Genomic DNA, 8,714 nt, shown 5'->3' on the forward strand with positions numbered 1-8,714 from the left:
TTAAAGAGATTGGTAGACACAAAGGAAGTTTTCACGAGATCCAATCTCACATTAGTTTTTCTCTAATTTTTTTATAAATTCATGCATCCTATAGGAATTCGAAGGATTTTAGGGACCCTTTGGAATTGGGGAGAAACAAGAAAAACGTAGGAGTTGGATTCCTTAGGATTGAGTACTGTAGCATTGTTTGGTTCATAGGAAAAGTTCCTAACAATAGATTCTATACATAGGAAAATTTCTATCCAGTCTGACCTTCGTTTTTTTGCTAGCTCACGTAGGATGGAGGCATGTGCCTATCTAAAAACCCTGCGCTTTTCTATAGGCCATCCAAACAACCATCGTCACTGAATCTCTGTTCTTCGATCATAATATATTTTACACTTGCATTCCTATCTCATTCCTATTTTTTTTTTATTTCTGTGTTTTTTCAATCCTGGTTCCAAATAGAACCTTCTTATAGGTCTCAATCTTGGTACCAAAGGGGCAGAAACTTTTCCTATGAAATTGGAATGGTACAAAATTCATAGTTTTTTTCCATTCTTTCTATTAGGGCCGACACTGGTTGGTGCTTCCACTTTTTTTTGTATAGTGCTTGAGTTGTTGTCAACTGTCATTCTTTATCAGCACATGCGGTAAACCAATTTGACGGGTGAATTGTACATGAACTAGTACGTCGTAGTTTTCAGGGATTTGAGAAGTCTTACGAAAGCCTGAAAGAAAAAGGGGATAAATTTATAAGAGGAGAAGGCCACGTTGGAAATGGGTCTGAAATGTAAAACAGCGGCAGTAGTTTACATTACAGACACGAATTTTCATTTACTTTTCTTTAGAATTAACACAGTACACAGACGTTTACACAATACATACATACTCACCTCTATGAACGTAGGCATGCAAACCCTACCCTTATGAGCTTCTTCGAAAACTAAGCCGACAAATTTACTTATTATATATTCATACATACGACTCGCTGAATCTTGCCTAATGGCAGACTGCAGACGGACTAAACATCCCATGATTTAGGCACGTAAGTTACTTCCACCCGTCCACCGTTAGATGGTCCGATCCCGTAGGTGTAGGGATTAATTATTCGCTATCTTATCCTATGGCAAGTTGGCAACCGAGAGTATATTTCAAGAAGGATATATACTGCCTCTCGGCTCCTTTAATTCCACGTTGCATGCCATCATCCATTAGGTACAGCGATGCCAAGTGGGCTAGGCGGACCAAACTGTGTGTCACAAGATATAGGCTCATGGCGTTGCAGTTCCATGTGTATGTGGGCACTCGTAGATTTCTCTGCATCGCCGGGTGTATGGTCGGTCAGGATTCAAAACACCTGGTCGGTCAGGATCCAAAACGCCTGGTTTCAGCGGTTCGTAACCCACCGACGACTCTGCTAGCGTCCTTCCTGCACGAGAACCCGCCTCACGCACGGTTAAATTGTTTACGACGGCAAGGACGAGACGAAAGCACATGTGACTGTAACCTACCGGCCTCTGCAGGGACGGCGTGCATGGCCGATATGACAAGGAAGGCCACCAGCAGGAACACCATGCACACAACCTGCCGCTGCTGCTTCTTCGCCATCACGCCGATCTCTTCTCCAGCTGATTGCTGGTAGATGAATCTCCGGCCTCGATCGGGTGTGCGCTGCGGGATGTACAGCAGCAAGGTTCTTTGAGCTCCATTATATAGAGGTGCCTGCAGTCAGAAGCACCCCTAAGGTTGCAATTTTTTACTTATACACCCTCTCTAATTATTAAGTTAATCAAGGCGTTTCAGTGAATTTAGTCTTCTTTTTCTTTAGTATACAAAACATGATGAATGTTACGAAATACTTTCTCCATATAAAACCCTAAATCTCTAAACCCTACGTTAGTACCCTAAACACTACCGGAGACCAGCGCTTTGCCGAGTGCACTCGGCAAAGCCTTTACCGAGTGCAGCACTTGGGAAAGAGCATCCGGTAAAAAATCCGTCGGCAAAGAATTCTTTGCCAAGTGCCTTTTATCGGGCACTCGGCAAAGTCTTTGCCTAGTGCCCGACACTCGGCAAAGTTGGAACCGAAAAAAAACCCGAAAAAATGGGAAAAAATGGAAAAAAAATTGGAAAAAATGATTTTTTTTTAATCGGTGGAGGCCCCCACCGGCCAGCGCCCGCCCATCTCCGGAATTTTTCGCGTAAATTTCGCAGCAACACGGCCGACGGGATTCGAACCCGCGACCTCCCCTTGCGCGCGAACCTCCTCTACCACTACACCACACTGTCACTTTTATCTGGATTCCGTTTTAGTTCCCAACATATTATCCTAAACCGAGTGTAAATTGCTTATTTGAGGCCCTAAACGAATTCAAATAAAAAAGTTGTAAACTACGAAGTTTCATAACTTTTCGAGATCTACACTTTTAGTTTAGGAAATTTTTCCATCCGAGGTCGTTTACAAAATTTAAATTTCAAAAATTTGAAATTCAGACGCAGTTTTGCATGACAAGATGATTTCAAATCAAAAAGTTGCCAACTACAATGTTTCATAACTTTTTGAGATCTACAGAGTTTATTTTGGTTGTTTTTCATCCGAGGTCGTTTGAAAAGTTCAAATTTTAAAATTTTGAAATTCAAACACAGTTTTGCATGACAAGACGATTTCAAATTAAAAAGTTGCCAACTACAATGTTTCATAACTTTTCGAGATCTACAGAGTTTATTTTGGTTGTTTTTTCATCCGAGGTCGTTTGAAAAATTCGAATTTAAAATTTTTAAAATTCAAACATAATTTTGCATGACAAGATGATTTCAAATTAAAAAGTTGCCAATTACAAAGTTTCTTAACTTTTCGAGATATACAAAGTTTATTTTGGTTGTTTAATCATCTGTTCATCCGACATGGTCGTTCTAACATTATTCACAAATCTTATATATCTCTCTTGTAGTTTCATAAACTACAAGAGAGATATGTTAGATTTGTGAACAAATTTACTTTCACTTTGTCATACGAAGAAAAGACCAAAACAAACATTATACATCTTGATGAGTTATACAACTTTGTAGTTGAAAACTTTTTCATTTAAATTAATTTACTGTTTCAAAATGTGCTTTGAAATTTTCTTTACCGAGTGTAAAAAAACACTTGGCAAAGAAGCTTCTTTGTCGAGTGTCAAAAAAATACTCGGCAAAGGCGTCTTTGCCGAGTGCCCGAAAAACAACACTCGGCAAACCATTTGACACTCGGCAAAGCACCGGTCTCCGATAGTGAAAGGCCTAAACGGATGGCCAGCACTAGCGCTCGGACGCCTACGTCCATCCGAACGTCCGTGGCTGCTCTGCCCTGTCCACTCGGATTCACGAGCCGCCCGCGCCAGCTCTGTTTCCCACGCTCGCATTCGAACTGCCCGCCTCAGATCAGCTGCCCACGCTGCTCGGATGACTCGTCCCCTCCTCTTCCACACCGGCGTGGCGCCCGTCTCTTCCAAGCCACCGGGAATACTCGCCCCCGCCTCTTCCACAACACACTGCGCGGCTGTGCCTCCTCCTACACAGCTAGCAGCAGCCTGCGCCTCCTCCACACGTCGGTGGTCGTGGCTTAGCCCTGCCCGCCGTCATGGACACCAACGTCGGCGGTCTGTACTTGCAACATGAAACACTCGAATGCAACATACATTTGAAATAGATGAAATATCTGGAACATACACTTGCAACATATATATGAAACATATGCAACATCTAGATAAAACATTTGCAACATGAATAAACACGTACTGCAACATAAGGCTCAAACAGCTAAAACATTAGGAACATACTGTTGCAACATATGTGTGAAAATATATGCAACATCCAGATAAAAAAAAGATTGCAACATGTATCTGGAAGCAGAGGAAACATTTTGAACAAACGCTTGTAACATGCTTCTGAAACACTTGCAACATATACAACATGTGCAACATCCCCCGATCTACTTTTACAGCATCTATAAGAAACAACTACAACATATATTTGAAACGACTGAAATATCTGAAACATACATTTGCAACATAGGCGAGGGGGAGCTTGGGCCGGTCGATTCCAACCATCGGGTCGGAGCCGGCGGCGAGGCGGCGCACGAGCACCAGCGCCACCAGTGACACCAGTACCCGGGCTTGGCTCGGCGATGACGGTTTGGGATGGGGGGAGAGGAGCGCCATTGTCACACCCCAAAATTTTTGATTTTGGGTTATGCACAGAAAACACAAATTAAAATAAATGTTTTGATATTTGATAAACTTTTTCAAGTTTAGTTTAAGTTAGCGTCAAATAGTTATAGGAAAAATATGAATCTTCAAACTTTTCTAAATTAATTTGACGGGATATTGCTTGATGTGATGTTTGCTTATTGTTTTTTGTGTGTTGAGAGTGAGCAAAGTCTTTAAAATGCGTTTAATAGGTCGATCTTCCTTCTTTGACACGCCTTTATCATTTTTTCAATCAAATTCCTTGTTTCTCAGCTTAAGCTTTCGTTCACAGCCTCTCAAAAACTTTTCTTTGTAACACAGATCACTCTTTTTAGTTTCTCGTCCGTCAATCAATCTCTACAAACTTCTCGGAAATTTTTTCATCTTTTTCTGGAATTTGTTCCTACTTGTCTGTGAGCATAATTTAAGTTTTAGATGCTCCAAATTATCTTATCATGAGCTCCAAATACTTTATTTGGGTTCCTCATGTTTCATAATGTCTCCGGGAAATTTTCCCAAATTTTTAGAGCTTTCGGAGTATTTTTTTTGCGGCTTAAATAATAATTCTAGACTTTTCTAGAATTATTTTATCCATGAAATTAATTAATTCTGAAAATAATAAATCTCTTATTTTTTCCAACGCTCAAAGTCCATGTGCAATAATCTTAATAAATCCTAAAAACACATGTTTTTATTTACTAATGGGTTTTAATATTTATTTAGGCCCATTAGTGCAGGTGGATGGTGCAATTTCAATTAGTACTATATCGCTAGTTGACGTGGATGTGGGGAGTTTTTCTTCCTATATATATGTAACAACCCCTTGGACAAAGCACACTAAAACTACGGTAAGGGGAGCCCCTAGTTTGGAAAATCCCTCGTGTAGTAAATTAGAATTTTCTCTCTTCCTGTCATGTCACCGTCCGCCTATTCCGACGACTCTTTCGACGAGTCCTCGCCATCACAAGGTACCTCTCTTCGTTCTCTACATCTTAGCATCCTTGTTTGTATCGATCCACGCATGCAGGATCGTGCCACCGGGGCTTGCTGCCCAAGCATGAACACCGAGCCTGCATCTTCCGCAAGACCGGCCACCACTCGTGAGCTTTCGTGTCCGGCGTGCCGTCAACGCAACTTGCAAGCACCATGCATGCCTACGTCTATGTGCACATGAACAAGCCAAAAATCCTCCTACAGTGCACATGCGAGCAAGTAGTCATCGCCTGGGTTCAGCAAACAGGATCTTTCCTTTACCAAAATAATCACAAGGTTACTATTCTTTTCCCATGTATTCAATCTTGAGAAACCGTGTGCCCTAAATCATGCACGTACTACTCCATTGATGTCATTCCTCCATCATACGAGTTGCTCTGAACTTGTTCGCTTGTCGATCCATGCATCTCCAACAAAACAAGCCGGCGGCCACAAGTCTTGACTCGCTCACCTGCAAACCGAGCTATATCTGTGCTGTAATCTTACAAGTCGTCGTTGCTTAGAACCAGCACCAACGTTGTTGCTTGCATCACTAGCAAACTCCTGATGGCCGATTAATAAAAGGTCAGCATCACCTCATTGTCCATTATTTTAGTGATCAAATATTGTGCAGATGTCATGCCTTGTCATTCATGCATAATAAATCATCATTCTCTATTTATTCCTCGGTCAAGAAATTGTACCGTTCATATACGGTCGTGGAGCTGCTCAGGCTGCCACTCAGTCTCTGTAGTTATATATGTTCATCATTGCTGTTATCTTATTTTCATCATATCTTAATCGCTTTAGCCCCACTTTAATCTATTCTTTCTGTATCGCGTTGGAATCGATGTAGTCTACTGTATGACAACGAAGTTTAACATGCTTCATGTTTTCTAAATTTTTAGTTTAAATATTAATTTTGACTAATCTCTGTTCACACTGCTTTCCAAATTAAAAACAACATGGAGATTAACAATCATCTTTTTGTGCGCCACTGTTAACTTGATTAATAGCAACATAAATATGTTTGTAAATAATAATTTGGTTAGTGTAACACGCACCATGTATAATTCGAATAAATGATCTGACATATTACTTTATTTTGCAAAGTTAAAATCTAACTTGCTTAAAACTATACGATAATATTTATAAATAAAACATGACTTGTTTTAACTCAGCTTTTGTATTAATATTTAATTTGTCTAATCTGAATTAATAACTCTTCAATGGTTTTGTTTAATTATAATAAATCAAGCTTGTAGTTGTTTTCTTTTCTTTTATAATATAAAACTCCCATTAGTCATTTCTTTTTAACGATAGTTCCATTATCGGTGTTTCTTGCGTTCTCTCGATCGTAGTAACGAGTTCTCTCTTAGCACGCTGTTTTAAAGCTCTTGCTCTGCTGTTCTTAGTTGCTTTTATTTGTTGTTTGTATGATTGCCTATGTGTGGTGCTTGCTACGAGTAGACGAGAACTGTTTCTAGACGCTGAAGATCAGAAGGTGATGACCGAAAGCTGATGGTATGAGAGTTGAGCAAGTGTTTAAGGCAAGAATAGCATGGAATCTTTCTTGTTGTCCTATACACCTTTAATCATTTAATTCATACTGCATATGTCTACCTTGATTAACACTAAGGATTTCCTAGTACCTTGTACCTTGTTCCTCGACACCTTTGGGTTATTGTATTGGATAGTATGATGCTGGTGCTCAACTACAACCATGATCTTATAACGTGACTAATGGAATATGCAATAAACATTAAAAGATGCTTTTTAGCAATATAGAATAAGGGGGCTAGAGCATTGGGCTATTTTATGGTGCTCTAGATTCCTCTCTCAAAGGACTTATCTGTAAGTGATCATCCGGGACTTACAGTACAACTATGAGGGCTACATGACTCTGGCTTTAGCTCAGTACAAGGACATTTTCTAGTTTGTTAGAGGTTACCTTTATGGCGCAAGAGGGGTGTGTTTCGGGTTGGATATAGTGCGGCCTCTGTCCGTTAGTGTATAGGCTGCGCGTTATTGTGGCTGTCGGAAGGGGAGCCCTACATTCGCAGGGCACAGAAACCTAGTGGACCTAACTTGTTAGACAAACCTTTGAAAGGCTTCATAGTGAACCCTGCTGACCTTCCTTAGTAGTGGTTAAGAGGCTCGCGACCTCGGGCGAAACGGTAAATCACGACTCACAGTGAAAGTGTACAACCTCTGTAGAGTGTAAAACTGTTATAACAGCCGTGCTCACGGTCACGAGCGGCCTTAGAACATTTACAGAATAGATGATGAACACTGATGATACTGATGATGAAGATGGTCACTAATGATTTGTTTATGCTATTTATTATTCATGTTTACCTGATCATGTGGTTATTTGGGGCTTATGTTAAACTTGTTGCTACTCAATTGCTTAAAGTTATGAATCACTAAAAGCTAATCGCAGTAAACCCGTGTCGGCCTTTTGAGCCTCATGAACCCCGTATTATATTTGCTGAGTACGACATGTGTTCACCCTTGCTATTTCCCCACACCCCCAGACTCTAGTAAAAGTTGCTCAGAAGATTGGTGAAGACAACGAATGAGTTCTCAGGATACTATCAGAAATGCTTGGCATACTAGCCTCCAGTCAGCCGTCCCTGTGAAGTTGGAGCCTGAAGAAAACATGAGTAACCGTTCGGCTATACTCTGATGTAAGTGTTAATTATAAGTATGTTTCCGCTATATAACATTGTTTATGATATCCTCTATTCTGTTGTTGTATGTGTGGACTTTCTGGGCACACATATGGCAAGCCTAGTTTTGTTCTAAAAACCGGGTGTGACAGTCATGGCCGTCGGGGCAGGCGGAGCTTGGTCGCCGAGGTGAGAGAGGGCGTCGCCGAGGGTGGGGAGGGCGCCGCGCTAGGTGGAGAAGAGCCGCCCACTCCCCATGCAACACCGCGCGCGCCACCTCCATGGATCTCGCCGGAGGCGAGTGGATGTCGCTCCTGCTCCATGGATCTCACCGGGATGGGGAAGAGGGCCACCAGTTCTGCGGGTGTTGGCGCTCCCGGTGGGGGAGGACGTCGGCCGTTGGTGTGCTGCTGCAGAGGATGAGAAGCGCGGAAGGGGTAAGGGCGGGAGCGGAGCGAGGCGTGCCGGAGTTGATTTTGTTTTTTTAGGCGAGCAGCGCATGCGGCAGTGAGTGGAGCGAGGCGTCCAGCCTTCGGGATGTCTTAATGATAGCATTAGCAGAAACGGATAGGTGGCCGATTCTTCTCCGCTTCTTCTCCGGAGAAAGTACTTTGGACGGCTTCTCCATCTAAAACAGGCTAGTCATTTCTGGTGCTGACGTAGAAAACTTGAAACATTCCCGTTCTGATTCTTGATCTCCAAAACTCATTTCCGGCAATGATTCTCTCGATTCCCAAGAGAAGCGAATCTGGTATCTAAACGCACCCTCACTTTGATAGTCATGGGGGAGAAGCGCTTGTAGAATATCACCCTGTTCGTTTATGCTAAAATTTAGTTTATGCTGATGCTTATGCTAAAATAT

The 8,714-nt window shown here is 41.8% G+C and overlaps 1 long non-coding RNA gene across 1 annotated transcript; it reads right to left on the reverse strand.

The window, feature by feature from the left end:
• Positions 1-787: 787 nt before the first annotated feature.
• Positions 788-1,660, reverse strand: LOC136492572 (uncharacterized). The gene is made up of 2 exons (XR_010768125.1): positions 1,494-1,660; positions 788-1,411 (listed from the first exon to the last, which is right to left on the reverse strand). It is a non-coding gene; the product is annotated as an uncharacterized lncRNA (long non-coding RNA).
• Between the last annotated feature and the right edge of the window lie 7,054 nt (positions 1,661-8,714).

The sequence above is a fragment of the Miscanthus floridulus genome, chromosome 1 (genome assembly GCF_019320115.1).
Source record: "Miscanthus floridulus cultivar M001 chromosome 1, ASM1932011v1, whole genome shotgun sequence".
Taxonomy (NCBI): domain Eukaryota; kingdom Viridiplantae; phylum Streptophyta; class Magnoliopsida; order Poales; family Poaceae; genus Miscanthus; species Miscanthus floridulus.